Source organism: Salmo salar, chromosome 01 (genome assembly GCF_965601325.2).
Source record: "Salmo salar chromosome 01, fSalSal1, whole genome shotgun sequence".
Taxonomy (NCBI): domain Eukaryota; kingdom Metazoa; phylum Chordata; class Actinopteri; order Salmoniformes; family Salmonidae; genus Salmo; species Salmo salar.
This window is the reverse complement of record NC_138291.1, coordinates 88,374,547-88,389,959: the sequence shown is the minus strand read 5'-3', so window position 1 is coordinate 88,389,959 and position 15,413 is coordinate 88,374,547. Positions and strand designations below refer to the sequence as shown.

At 42.4% G+C, this 15,413-nt stretch overlaps 1 protein-coding gene across 2 annotated transcripts in view; it reads left to right on the top strand.

The window, feature by feature from the left end:
* Nucleotides 1-15,413, top strand: part of macrod2 (mono-ADP ribosylhydrolase 2) — a 1,142,091-nt gene that overhangs the window by 281,036 nt on the left and 845,642 nt on the right. The window lies entirely within an intron of this gene.

Genomic DNA, 15,413 nt, shown 5'->3' with positions numbered 1-15,413 from the left:
TTGGCCATGTGTTATGTATTTAAGATGTTGTATTATGTTGGCCATGTGTTATTTATTCTAAGATGTTGTATTATGTAGACCATGTGTTATGTATTTAAGATGTTGTATTATGTTGTATTATGTTGTATTATGTTGTATTATGTTGTATTATGTAGACCATGTGTTATGTATTTAAGATGTTGTATTATGTTGGCCATGTGTTATGTATTTAAGATATTGTATTATGTAGACCATGTGTTATGTATTTAAGATGTTGTATTATGTTGGCCATGTGTTATGTATTCAAAGATGTTGTATTATGTTGGCCATGTGTTATGTATTCTAAGATGTTGTATTATGTTGGCCATGTGTTATGTATTTAAGATATTGTATTATGTAGACCATGTGTTATGTATTTAAGATGTTGTATTATGTTGGCCATGTGTTATGTATTCAAAGATGTTGTATTATGTTGTACATGTGTTATGTATTTAAGATGTTGTATTATGTTGTCCATGTGTTATGTATTTAAGATGTTGTATTATGTTGGCCATGTGTTATGTATTTAAGATGTTGTATTATGTTGGCCATGTGTTATGTATTTAAGATGTTGTATTATGTTGGCCATGTGTTATGTATTCTAAGTGTTTTCTCATGCTATTCTGTAGGCAATGTTTGATTATGTAAATTCTGCATTTCTTCAGTTTGTGTAAACTGTGAGCAAGAATGAAAAAAGCCAAAGTCCCTCGTTGGCTATAGACAATATCAACGTAACCTAAAAATACGATATGATGACAATGGTTTTCGTAATTGCAGAACAAATCATTGTAGCCTAATGGCAGGAAGGAACTGGGCTTCAGGTACGCCTACAGATGCTCTACAATTAAATAATTAAACAATGTAAATAATTAAACATGAAGTAGCAAGTTAAGCAATGTTTCCATAGATCTAATACAGTACATTCGGAAAGTATTCAGACCCCTTGGGTTTTTACACATTTTGTTACGTTACATCCTTATTCTAAAATGGATTACATTTGTTTTTTTTCCTCATCAATCTACACATAATGCCCCATAATAACAAAGCAAAAACTGTTTTTTCTAATTTTATGCAAAAAAAACCCACAAAACAATGGAAATATCACATTAACATAAATATTCAGTTCCTTTACTCAGTACTTTGTTGAAGCACCTTTGACAGTGATTACAGCCTTTAGTCTTCTTGGGTATGACGCTACAAGCTTGGCACACCTGTATTTGGGGAGTTTCTCCCATTCTTCTCTGCAGATCCTCTCAACTCTTTCAGGTTGGATGGGGAGCGTCGCTGCACAGGTATTTTCAGGTCTCTCCAGAGATGTTCGATCAGATTCAAGTCCGGGCCCTGGCTGGTTCACTCAAGGACATTCAGTGACTTGTCCTCAAGCCACTCCTGCATTGTGTTGGCTGTTTGCTTAAGGTTGTTGTCCTGTTGGAAGGTGAACCTTCACCCCAGTCTGAGGTCCTGAGCTCTCTGGAGCAGGTTTTCATCAAGGAGCTCTCTGTACTTTGCTCCATTCATCTTTCCTTCAATATTGACTAGTCTCCCAGTCCATACCGCTGAAAAACATCCCCACACCATGATGCTGCTACCACCATGCTTCAGGTTCTTGGTCACCTCCCTGGCCAAGGCCCTTTTCCCCCGATTCCTCAGTTTGGCCGGGCGGCCAGCTCTAGGAAAGGTCTTGGTTGTTCCAAACTTCTTCCATTTAAGAATGATGGAGGCCACTGTGTTCTTGGGGACCTTCAATGCTGCAGACATTTCTTGGTACCCTTCCCCAGATCTGTACCTCGACACAGTCCTGTCTCAGAGCTCTGCGGACAATTCCTTCTACCTCATGGCTTGGTTTTTGCTCTGACATGCACTGTCAACTGTGGGACCTTATATAGACAGATGTGTGCCTTCCCAAATCATGTCCAATCAATTGGATTTACCAAAGGTGGGCTCCAATCAACTTGTAGAAACATCTCAAGGATGATCAATGGAAACAGGATGCACCTGAGCTCAATTTTGAGTCTCATAGCAAAGGGTCTGAATACTTATGTAATAAGGTATTTCTGTTTTTTATTTTAATACATTAGCAAAAATGTCTAAAAACCTGTTTTCACTTTGTCATTATGGGGTATTGTGTGTAGATTGATGAGGGGGAAAGTGTATTTCATCCATTATAGAATAAGGCTATAATGTATCAAAATGTGGAAAAAGTCAAGGGGTACTTTCCGAATGCATTGTATATTGACCCTTAGGTTAGAGTTTTTTGATAATACTAGCCTATAGCCCTTAATTAGATGAGTATTAAACTGGCTCAGATCATCCTTGTCATTGATATTAGTGTTTCAGTCTACTATATGTGGTTGCCCCTGCCATATAAGAACAGATCTGGGATCATCCTTGTCATTGATATTAGTGTTTCAGTCTACTATATGTGGTTGCCCCTGCCATATAAGAACAGATCTGGGATCCTCCTTGTCATTGATATTAGTGTTTCAGTCTACTATATGTGGTTGCCCCTGCCATTTAAGAACAGATCTGGGATCATCCTTGTCATTGATATTAGTGTTTCAGTCTACCAGTTAGAATCAATCGATTGCACATGAAAGTGGTGTCAATATTTTGCCTAATAATCTAATATTTAGCCTAATAATCTAGCTAATATATCATTCGGTTATCTCAGTTTTCATATACAAACAATGTATCCTTGCTTCACTTGTTTATAACATTGCAAACCTTTTAGGCTATTTATATTCAACTATTACATTTTTCGGAGCACTTAGCTGTTCTACGAGTTGTCTGAGGCTTTGTAGAAATGTTTGTTTTTAATATGTATGTTTTTACATGTACATTGATTGATTCATTAATATAATGCTATTCAAATATAAATAACATACATTTTTCTAAACTATTCCAATCTGCTACTTGGACTTATTGCACCCGTTACTGAAATGGTTGTTCCAGTTTTAGATCACCGTTTGCTCTCCCGCTAAATATAAATGTATATGTATTGCAAAGCATGCTGAGCAGTATTCTAGTGAGCTCTGCCCCAAAACAAGGCCAATAATAATACCCAGTGTGACACACTCTTAGTCATAGCAAGTAAAACATTTCGGTAAGCGTTACTGAGAATGTTGCTGCTGTTTGGGCCAGCTACTTGCAAATGTATTTTTGTTTTTTTAAATACAAAATACATTAAATGAAATACATTTCAATACAAGTATGGTATTTTGACATTTTTGCCTATACCTATCCCTGAGGGAGTGCTTAGTTTACTCCACCACCATGGTTAATCACAGAGTAGAGCAGAGTAGAGTAGAGTAGAGTAGAGTAGAGTAGAGTAGAGGGAGAGGGAGAGATTTGGCGCGAAATAGAGAGATTTGGCGCGAAATAGAGATATTTAGAGAGAGACAGAGATTTGGTAGAGAAATATAGGAGTAGAGAAAGATTTGGAGAGAAATATAGAGATAGAGAAAGATTTGGAGAGAAAGGGAGAGAGAGACAGAGAGAGGGGGAGGCCCTCAGGGAAACAGATAGAGCGATCAGCAGCCGTCTCCTCTCAGTGGGGACTATGTTGTAAATGTTCACGCTGGAAGGTAGACGGGGAAAACAGTGCGTGGGACGCTTTATGTCTTTTCATTCTTCCCTCCCTCCCTCTCTCTTTTCCCTTCATGATGTGAATCTCTGGGAGCTTCCAGTCTTTCATCTTTTTTGGTCTTTTATTTTAGAACACCGCAAGCTTCTTTTCTTGTGCACACAAAATATCAGTTACCTCCACAGAGGGAGAAAACAAGAGCAACACAGCCCTCAGCGACAGACAGATATCAAGGGAGACATTATAATCCCAAAATGTATGGGGACTCGTTTTAACTATTTCCCTTCAGGAGCAGGGGAGCAAAGGGGAGCAAGGAACAAATATGGAACAGCTGCTGAGAAAAGAAAAGAGTAAAGCTAACCTGTACTCTCTCAAAGTGTCTCACTCAAACACACACAATCACACAGTCTCACACAGTGTGTACAAATAAACAACGACTCACAGCGCTCAACCTTGTATCGAGTAAAGCAGAAGCCAACATAACAGCCTTCATCTTAATTTGATCTTCATTTGATCACTCTGTTGCTTAATTTGATCACCCTGTTGCTGGACAACTTTCATGCAATGCATGAAATGTATTTATATTTGAGGTTTAAAAAGGCTTCTGAAGTTTGTATTTTCCACTTTGAGATTTCAGACTTAATTTTCCCTTACGAAAAATGTATCAACCCCAACAAAAATGCCCATAATTTATAATCCACATAATAATTCACATTTTCTGTTGCTGCAGGATTATTTTCCTGCTGTAGCAAACTGTCTTAAATTAAGATACTACATCTGTATAGATTTATAAACATTATTCAATATGACAAGCCTGAAAAGTGCTTCAATTATCCTGAGTGAAAAATCTAAACAAAAATCCATATTTGGCCACATCCAGTCCATAATACATATTTAATAGTGTGGTATTAATTATGAAGTACCTCCTCTCTACATTGGCTGGTCTGTCTAGGGGTTGAGTTGCCCAGGGCTAAGGCTGGGCTGAGGCTGGGGTAGGGTGAGGCTGGGGTCTGGCTGTACTGCCGTAGATCAACAGAGATGAAGCCCATGGGGAATGACTGCGGACGGCCGACAATTAGCAATATAATATTGTCATAGGACCAATGTTCCCTCTAATTTTCTTCGGCACAGAGCAAATTTCAGGTCTGCTGAGCGCACACTTGAACATTGAAAATTCTTTGCAACTTCTGGTGCGCTTTTACTGTGAACCTTGAGGCTGTTACCTTTTTAAGTTAGTTTTAACAGTGGCCAAGTAGACTACTGTGGCTATTTGATCATAATGTAGGTCTACCTGAGTGGCTACCATCAAAAACAATGGAGAAAATGTATCCCATAACATTTTAACATGGAAATAGCTGTTCTATCATTCAGCCTACAGTAGCAGCCAATGTGTGGTGTTCAATGTAGACCTACATTCCATGAGACCTTTGAAAAAAACATGCAGGGCTTGAGATGAACCTGTTTCTCCACTTGTCCTCCAGACAAGAAGGTGACTGAAAATGTTGTTTTTTGATGCTTGAAACCACTTTACAAAATAAAATGCATCATTATTCCCATACCATTATTACAGGGAATCAGACATATGATGATATCCTCTGCGTATTGGCAACACTGCCCTTTTACAGAAAAAAATAGCTATTTACCTGACTTGCTTTTCAAAGATGTCTAGAAATGTGCATGTTTTGTGCTCTTGTAGGAAGCAACCACTCCCCCATTGCCGACTTCAAATTATCTATAACAAGGCTAATAACTCACTAACTAGCAAAGGATATGAACAAATGTGCACATGTGGCTACATGCAGATCTCGCTTTGATCTCAAAACCAGCACATCTACTGGCACAGATCCATGTATGGCAATGGTCTATTTGCATATAGGAATAGAGTTGGGCCTGAGTGCTGCCTGTCAATGCAATAGAATCCTACTCCTAAGCGCTGTGCCTACAAGAAAATCTCTTGCATAGTTCATTTTGTTTTGGTATGTTGCATTGAAAGTGGCAAATATTGTGTTGATTGGATCACAATTCCCACAGCAGAGGGAAACGTTGATAGTGTTAACTAAAGGGGAAAACTAGAAGTGAAGTTCAGTCTTGTGCTTCTCTGAGCAGGCTGATATTTCTTCTGCGTGGCAGTCCCGGGGGAGCTGCGCGCCTGCGCGTGGTTTAAAGGAAACATTGCATAGGAGCCTGATCAGTTAGCTGGCGCCTGTAGCGTAGCTACACACTACATAGCACTAGGATGATTCTTGACTTTATTTCATGTAGATAGACCTCTTCCTATGGATACTATGGCATTTACTGCAAACTAAGACAGTCCGAAGTTGTGGGGTATATTTCTGTGGTGACTTTATTTAGAGTTCTGTTCAACCTTCACTGTGATGATGGGCAGACAGCTGTAGAACTGTATAAACTGAGATTAAAAGAAACACAAACACCTCTGTCAACACAGAATGACCTAGAAGAGGGTTTCTGTTGTAAAGCATGCAAGCGGATCGTCTCTCTCTCCACACACACACACACACACACACACACACACCACACACACACACACACACACACACACACACACACACACACACACACACACACACACACACACACACACACACACACACACACGACGCAGACGCAGACGCAGACACAGACTCACACACACCTCTTCACATCTCTTGTGCTATGTTTAGTGTGTGAGCATAGAACAACAAAAGCAAAGCGCTCCGCTCTGTGAAATTCTTTCTTTAGCTGGATAGGTTTCTTTGTCCCTGCGCCCACACACACTGGCTGCATCCCAAATGGTACCCTATTCCCTGCATGGTGCACTATGGGCCCTGGTCAAAAGTAGTGCACTCTATAGGGAATAGGGAGCCATTTGGGACACAACCAATGCATCACGCCCAGCACTCAGAACAATGAGGAGAGCTACTAATGTTGTCGGGGAAAGGTGTGGAAGGTTGTGTGTGTGTGTGTGTGTGTGTGTGTGTGTGTGTGTGTGTGTGTGTGTGTGTGTGTGTGTGTGTGTGTGTGTGTGTGTGTGTGTGTGTGTGTGTGTGTGTGTGTGATGGAAAGGTGTGGAAGCAGTGTAGCCTCTAAAAGCACCTTTCAGCATTTTCACGGCCAGGAGAGAAACAACTAGAGAAATAATTTAAATAATAGTTGTTGTTATATTGCCACATTAGACCAATGGGATGTTTCTGATCCAACACGTTCCGGAGCGGTTGCTTGTTCTATGCATATGGTCTATTTTTATGTATAAGTAAATTCATCTACAGTATGCAGAATAGCTTTGTGTTCTATGATCATTGTTCTATGATCGGTATTGAGGCATTAGTCAGATTTGAGTCAGACAGTGCAGTATAGTGATAGTCTAGCAGTGTGTTAGCCTACAGCAGGGGTATTCAAACCCTGCAGGTCTGAAGTACAGCTGTTTTTCTGTTCCCAGGTCTAAATCTGATTAGAGTGGAAGAGTTAAAGAAAAGCAGTGGAACTGGCTTTGGGGCCCGTATTTGAATTTGAGGGGCCTCTAGTTTCTAGTTTAAAAATGTTCCTCGAGGAACCCCTGTGTAAAGGTTCAAACCAGAACCTTTTTGTGATGGGAGGGGCTCAATTTTTATCATTTTTAATAATATATTGTAGAGGTGGCAGCCTATCAGATTAGAGATAGTTATTTTTAGTCACCCTTTTAGCATAAATGTTATTCCTGTTTATCATGTTAAGTTTGTACACTGCATATTAAAATATCACTTGAATATTGTTACATCATTTAATATAATATAAACATTGCTGATTACATACAGTAATACATTTGTAACTATTCCAACTTTGGGATTTGCATAGGCTCTCGAGGAACTCATACACCTATGTTAGCCTCATTGAAGCTACAAAACTGTCAGATTTCAACCTTAACATGTTTTTTGGTTTTTATTTAATCTTTATTTAACCAGGTAGGCTAGCTGAGAACAAGTTCTCATTTACAAATGCGACCTGGCCAAGATAAAGCAAAGCACTGCGACACAAACAACGACACAGAGTTACACTGTCACGCCCTGACCTGAGAGAGACGGTTTTTCTCTGTTTGGTCAGGGTGTGGCATTCTATGTGTTGTAATTCTATGTTGGTTTTTCCTTTGATTGGCCTAGTATGGTTTCCAATCAGAGGCAGCTGTCTATCGTTGTCTCTGATTGGGAATCATACTTAGGCAGCCCTTTTTCCCACAGTCAGTTGTGGGATCTTGTCTTTGTTTGGTTGCATGTATTTTGCACTACGAAGCTTTTCGTTCGTTCGTTCGTTGTGTTGTTTATTGTTTTTTGCTGGTTCACCTTTAAAATAAAAGATGATGAACTCAACTCACGCTACGCCTTGGTCTACCTTGAACGACAAACGTTACATACACATTGAATAAACAAACATATAGTCAGTAATACAATAGAAAAAGTCTATATATATAGTGTGTGCAAATGAGGTAGGATAAGGGAGGTAAGGCAATAAATAGGCCATAGTGCCGAAATAATTACAATATAGCAATTAAACACTGTAGTGATAGATGAATGTGCAAGTAGAGATACTGGGGTGCAAAGGAGCAAAATAAATAAATAACAGTATGGGGATGAGGTAGTTGGATGGGCTATGTACAGGTGCAGTGATCTGTGAGCTGCTCTGACAGCTGGTGCTTAAAGTTAGTGAGGGAGATATGAGTCTCCAGCTTTAGTGATTTTTGCAGTTCGTTCCAATCATTGGCAGCAAAAAACTGGAATGAAAGGCGGCCAAAGGAGGAATTGGCTTTGGGGGTGACCAGTGAAATATACCTGCTGGAGCGCGTGCTACGGGTGGGTGCTGCTATTGTGACCAGTGAGCTGAGATAAGGCGGGGCTTTACCCAGCAAAGACTTATAGATGACCTGGAGCCAGTGGGTTTGGTGACAAATATGTAGCGAGGGCCAGCCAATGAGAGCATACAGGTCGCAGTGGTGGGTAGTATATGGGGCTTTGGTGACAAAACGGATGGCACTGTGATAGACTGCATCCAATTTGCTCAGTAGAGTGTTGGAGGCTATTTTGTAAATGACATTGCCGACGTCGAGGATTGGTAGGATAGTCAGCTTTACGAGGATATGATTGGATGCTTTGTTGCGAAATAGGAAGTACATTCTAGATTTAATTTTGGATTGAAGATGCTTAATGTGAGTCTGAGTTTACAGTCTAACCAGACACCTAGGTATTTGTAGTTGTCCACATATTCTAAGTCAGAACCGTCCAGAGTAGTGATGCTGGACGGGCGGGCAGGTGCGGGCAGCGATCGGTTGAAGAGCATGCATTTAGTTTTACTTGCATTTAAGAGCAGTTGGAGGCCACGGATGGAGTGTTGTATGTTATTGAAGCTCATCTGGATGTTAGTTAACACAGTGTCCAAAGAAGGGACAGAAGTATACAGAATGGTGTTGTCTGCGTAGAGGTGGATCAGAGAATCACCAGCAGCAAGAGCGACATCATTGATGTATATAGAGAAGAGAGTCGGCCCGAGAATTGAACCCTGTGGCACCCCCACTGCCAGAGGTCCAGACAACAGGCCCTCCGATTTGACACACTGAACTCTGTCAGAGAAGTAGTTGGTGAACCAGGCGAGGCAGTCACTTGAGAAACCGAGGCTGTTGAGTCTGCCGATAAGAATGTGGTGATTGACAGAGTCGAAAGCCTTGGCCAGGTCGATGAATACAGCTGCACAGTATTGTCTCTTATCGATGGAGGTTATGATATCATTTAGGATCTTGAGCGTGGCTGAGGTGCACCCATGACTCGGTAACCAGATTGCATAGGGGAGAACGTACGGTGGGATTCGAAATGGTCGGTGATCTGTTTGTTAACTTAGCTTTCGAAGACCTTAGAAAGGCAGGGTAGGATAGATATAGGTCTGTAGCAGTTTGGGTCAAGAGTGTCTCCCCCTTTGAAGAGGGGGATGACCGCGGCAGCTTTCCAATCTTTGGGGATCTCAGACGATACGAAAGAGAGGTTGAACAGGCTAGTAATAGGGGTTGCAACAATTTTGGCAGATCATTTTAGAAAGGGAGGGTCCAGATTGTCTAGCCTGGCTGATTTGTAGGGTCCAGATTTTGCAGCTCTTTCAGAATGTCAGCTATCTGGATTTGGGTGAAGGAGAAATGGTGGAGCCTTGGGCAAGTTGCTGTGGGGGGTGCAGGTCTGTTGACCGGGGTTGGGGTAGCCAGGTGGAAAGCATGGCCAGCCGTAAAGAAATGCTTATTGAAATTCTCAATTATTGTGGATTTATCGGTGGTGACAGTGTTTCCTAGCCTCAGTGTGGTGGGCAGCTGGGAGGAGGTGCTCTTATTCTCCATGGACTTTACAGTGTCCCATAACTTTTTGAAGTTTGTGCTACAGGATGCAAATTTCTGTTTGAAAAAGCTAGTTTTTGCTTTCCTTACTGCCTGTGTACATTGGTTCCTAACTTCCCTGAAAAGTTGCATATCACGGGGTTATTCGATGCTAATTCAGTACGCCACACTATTTTTTTTGTGCTGGTCAAGGGCAGTCAGGTCTGGAGTGAACCAAGGGCTATATCTGTTCCTGGTTCTACATTTTTTGAATTGGGCATGCTTATTTAAGATGGTGAGGAAAGCACTTTTAAAGAATAACCGGGCATCCTCTAGTGACGGGAATGAGGTCAATATCCTGCCAGGATACACGGGCCAGGTCGATTAGAAAGGCCTGCTCGCTGAAGGGTTTTTGTGAGCGTTTGACAGTGATGAGGGGTGGTCGTTTGACCGCAGACCCATTACGGACGCAGGCAGTGAGGCAGTGATCGCTGAGATCCTGGTTGAAGACAGCAGAGGTTTATTTGGAGGGCAGGTTGGTTAGGATGATATCTATGAGGATGCCCGTGTTTACGGATTTGGGGTTGTATCTGGTAGGTTCATTGATAATTTGTGTGAGATTGAGGGCATCATGCTTAGATGGTAGGATAACCGGGGTGTTAAGCATGTCCCAGTTTAGGTCACCTAACAGCACGAGCTCTGAAGATAGATGGGGGGCAATCAATTCACATATGGTGTCCAGGGCACAGCTGGGGGCAGAATTTGGTCTATAGCAAGCGGCAACGGTGAGAGACTTGTTTTTGGAAAGGTGGATTTTTATAAGTAGAAGCTCAAATTGTTTGGACACAGACCTGGATAGTAAGACAGAAGTCTGCAGGCTATCTCTGCAGTAGATTGCAACTGTTACACTAAGGGATGGAAATTTCAGGGGTTTTGGTGGTCTTCCTAAGCCAGGATTCAGACACGGCTAGGACATCAGGGTTGGCAGAGTGTGCTAAAGCAGTGAATAAAACAAACTTAGGGAGGAGGCTTCTAATGTTAACATGCATGAAACCAAGGCTTTTACGGTTACAGAAGTCAACAAATGAGAGCGCCTGGGGAATGGGAGTGGAGCTAGGCACTGCAGGGCCTGGATTAACCTCTACATCACCAGAGGAACAGAGGAGGAGTAGGATAAGGGTACAGCTAAAGGCTATAAGAACTGGTTGTCTAGTACGTTCGGAACAGAAAGTAAAAGGAGCAGATTTCTGGGCGTGGTAGAATAGATTCAAGGCATAATGTACAGACATTATGTAAACCTAGGCATTGAGTGATGATGAGAGATATTGTCTCTAGACACTTAATTTAAACCAGGTGAGGTCACCGCATGTGTGGGAGGTGGAACTAAAGGGTTAGCTAAGGCATATTGAGCAGGGCTAGAGGCTCTACAGTGAAATAAGACAATCACTAACCAAAACAGCAATGGACAAGGCATATTGACATTAGGGAGAGGCATGCGTAGCCGAGTGATCATAGAGGTCCAGTGAGTAGCTAGGCGGGCTGGAGACATGGCTATTCAGACAGCTAGCGGGTTGGGGCTAGCAAGCTAGCAGAGGGGCCTTAGAGGGATGTCGCGACGGAAGAAGACTGTTGTATCCACCTCATGCAGTTACATCGACAGACCAATCGTGATGAATCAGCAGGGCTCCGTGTAGTAAAAGGTTCCAGTCCCATTGGCAAAATAGGTATAATGGCCCAAGAAATTGGCTGATGGGCCTCTTCAGCTAACTGTCCGATATGCTCGAGACAGCTAGCGGGCCGCGGCTAGCAGGCTAGCAGATGGACATTCAGGGGACGTCGCGACGGAGGAGCCTGTTGAAAAAACCCCTCGGGCAGATTACATCGGTAGTCCAGTTGTGATGGATCGGCGGGGCTCCGTATTGGCAGTAAAAGGGGTCCAGGCCAATTGGCAAAATAGGTATTGTAGCCCAAGGAGTGGCTGATGGACCTCTTCAGCTAGCCGGGAGATGGGCCTTGCATAGGCTAGCTCCAGGCTAATTGGTGCTTGCTTCGGGACAGTGACGTTAGCCAGGATTGGCCACTCGAACCTGCGATGATCCAGGTGAAAAGGTTCAGAGCTTGCGGTAAGAATCCGGAGATATGGAGAAAGATAAGTCCAATATGCTCTGGTTTGAATTGCGCTGTGCAGACTGGCAAGAGTTGTCCGGGCTAAAGGTTAGCTGATGGCCGCTAGCAGTGGCTAGCTGACTACTAGCTAGTAGCTAGTTAGCTGGCTAGCTTCTGTTGGGGGTTCTGGTTCTACAGTAAAAAAAATAGCAGATCCATACCACATTGGGTGAGGCGGATTGCAGTAGAGTATGTTGAAGTTGAGGTTAAGAAAAATATTTAGAAAATATATGCGAAGAAAAATGATATAAAAATATATATACACAGGACAGGACAAGACGAAGACAAAGATGTCTGACTGCTACGCCATCTTGGATGCACATGTGATGACAATACAACAGAACAGATGAACAGGAATAACATTTACTCTTAACTGGTGGCCAAAATAAATCCATCTTAAAGCCACACCCCTACTAAGCCATGCTTCCACTTTAGTATTCCTCCAGGAACCCGTTGCTAGATTGAACCTTTAAGGGTTCCTCCAAGAACCCCTCAACTACCCGAAGGTGCAAATATGAACCATTGTCTAGCAATAATTTCCTTCAGGATCTCCAGGGTTCCTCAAGTCACTACTGATTATACGAGTGTATAGAACCCATACAAAACCAAATTCCTTAATCGTTATTGTTGTGTTAATTGACAAATTGAATCAGGTGTGCTAGTCATGCAACAGCTGGGGCTCCCTGAGGAGAAAATTGAGAACTACTGATTTAGTCAACTGCTCAAATGATACAAGGCCATACGTGAGTCTTTTACAAGACACCATCACTGGGCATTGTCATATGTAACATGTAATATCATAACACAACAGATTAGATCAATTGGAATGACACTCTCACTCACAGGTTTGAATATCGGTGACTGTGGCTAGGGGGAGACAGGGAGGGGAGGGTGAATGGAGGGGAGTCCAGTGGAATAGGGTATGGGAAAGGGAAGTGAGGGTGAATGGAGGGGAGTCCAGTGGAATAGGGTATGGGAAAGGGAAGTGAGGGTGAATGGAGGGGAGTCCAGTGGAATAGGGTATGGGAAAGGGAAGTGAGGGTGAATGGAGGGGAGTCCAGTGGAATAGGGTATGGGAAGGGGAGGTGAGGGTGAATGGAGCGGAGTCCAGTGGTATGGGAAGGGGAGGTGAGGGTGAATGGAGGGGAGTCCAGTGGTATGGGAAGGGGAGGTGAGGGTGAATGGAGGGGAGTCCAGTGGTATGGGAAGGGGAGGTGAGGGTGAATGGAGGGGAGTCCAGTGGTATGGGAAGGGGAGGTGAAAGGGAGAAGCCTAGTGGAGCGGTGGAGCCCATGTAAATAGCAGTTTTCAGTAAGCATAGGCTCGAAGCGTTCCATTTCATGAGAGCAGCATTTATTCTTCAACTGGAAGCAATAAGCCCAATCAGTCCTCCATGACAACATAACAAATACCAGAGTAGACTAACAAGTCCGTAGTTTTGGGTTAAGCTCAGGTAAATCAATTAGATTCATCTATATTTCCATATTTTTAAGTCCTATTCTTATAGACCAAGGGGTATTAAATTAATTGGAATGACTGGAAATGTGACAGAATTTGGTTTTTAATTTAAATATATAATAATTGTATTATCTGTATTGAAGTAGAAAGCAATGGGTTAGAAGCCTACATAACCCATAAAGTAAAATGCAACATCCATTTATGGCCAGCTATGTAAACTCTAACATTGATTTATCCTGCAGTAGATGTTGTTTAATTGGTAATATACATTTTTGTCTTCTTCTAATGGAAAGTAATCCAAAAGTTACATTACTGATTACAATTATGGACACTAGTTACCATAACAGATTACATGTAGGAAGTAACCTACCCAACCCTGTCAGTGTGTATGCAGTGGTTGGATAATGTGAATATGATTGCTGTTGTGGAAGATACAGTTTGATGAGTCCTCTCTGCCCGCTGCATGAACCACACTTCAAACGCAGCTCTACCTACTTTCCCTTTCAGTAACAGTCAAATGAACCAACATAACTTTAATCCACACTAATCTCTCCCTCCAGTGTAGAGAGAGGATAGGGCCCTAGCAGTGCACTACACTATATAGGGAATAGGGTTCCATTTGGGATGCATAAATCTCCTATGGGCCCTGATCAAAAGTAGTGCACTATATAGGAAATAGGGACTCAGAGGATGTGTAGAACTGACAACACGTAAAACTAAATGATGTGTTAAGTTTTAATGATATATTCTCCAATGAGAAGAGGAGGCTGCGTGAGTCACTAACAACACAGGACAGAGTATTTAATGAGTGTTTATGAGCCTAACTGTGTCACGCTGTTTCAGAATAGAACTACACATGACTATTTAAACTGGAGGTTTTTAGACCTCTTATCTGTGCTACCTCTCCCTCTCTCTTTCTCTCTCTTTCTCTCTCTCCCTTTCTCTCTCTCTCTCTCTCTCTCTCTCTCTCTCTCTCTCTCTCTCTCCCTTTCTCTCTCTCTCTCTCTCTCCCTTTCTCTTTCTTTCTCTCCCTCTCCATCTCTCTTTCTCTCTCGCTCTCTTTCTCTCTCTCTCCCTCTCTCTTTCTCTCCCTCTCTCTTTCTCTTTCTCTCTCTTTCTCTGTCTCTCTTTCTCTCCCTTTCTCTCTCTCCCTCTCCCTCTCTTTCTCTTTCTCTCTCGCTCTCTCTCGCTTTCTCTCTCTCCCCCTTGCGCTCTCTCTCTCTCTTTTTTCCTCTATCTCTCTCGCTCTCTCTTCCTCACCCTCTCTGTCTTTCTCTTTTTTCTCTCTCTCTCCCCCTCTCTCTCTCGCTTTCTCTCTCTCTTTTTTCTCTATCTCTCGCTCTCGCTCTCTCTCTCGCCATCTCTCTCTCTCTCTTTTTTTCTCTCTCTCTCTCTCTCTCTCTCTCTCTCTCTCTCGCCCTCTCTCTCTCTCAGACATGTTAAGGATATTACCATCAAAGGGTTCCTCCTCTCCTCTCCTAGCACAGCAACTGGCTGGTCGCTGCTCAAACTCACTGCTGCTCAGCACTTATGCCTTACATCTAACACACGCTGTTATCACAGAGCCTTCACAGAGCTGGTGGAGGTATTTTGTTCAGAACATCAGCAGGCCCTCACACAGGACTCTGATTGTGTGCGTGTGTGTGTAAAGGTGTTTTATATTCAGTCAGAACTCCGATAGTACTAGAAACTCCTCTGTTGTAAAACTGTTGGCTGATTCAAGTGTCCTAACAGTTTGGTGTGATAGCGTTTGTTTGATCTGCATGGATCTGAATATCGCTGACTTTTGTCATGTTGCCAAAAGAAGAAGTGCTGACTGAGCTGAATCTTAATGATCCACATCTGTTTGAACAATCTTTAAACATGAGA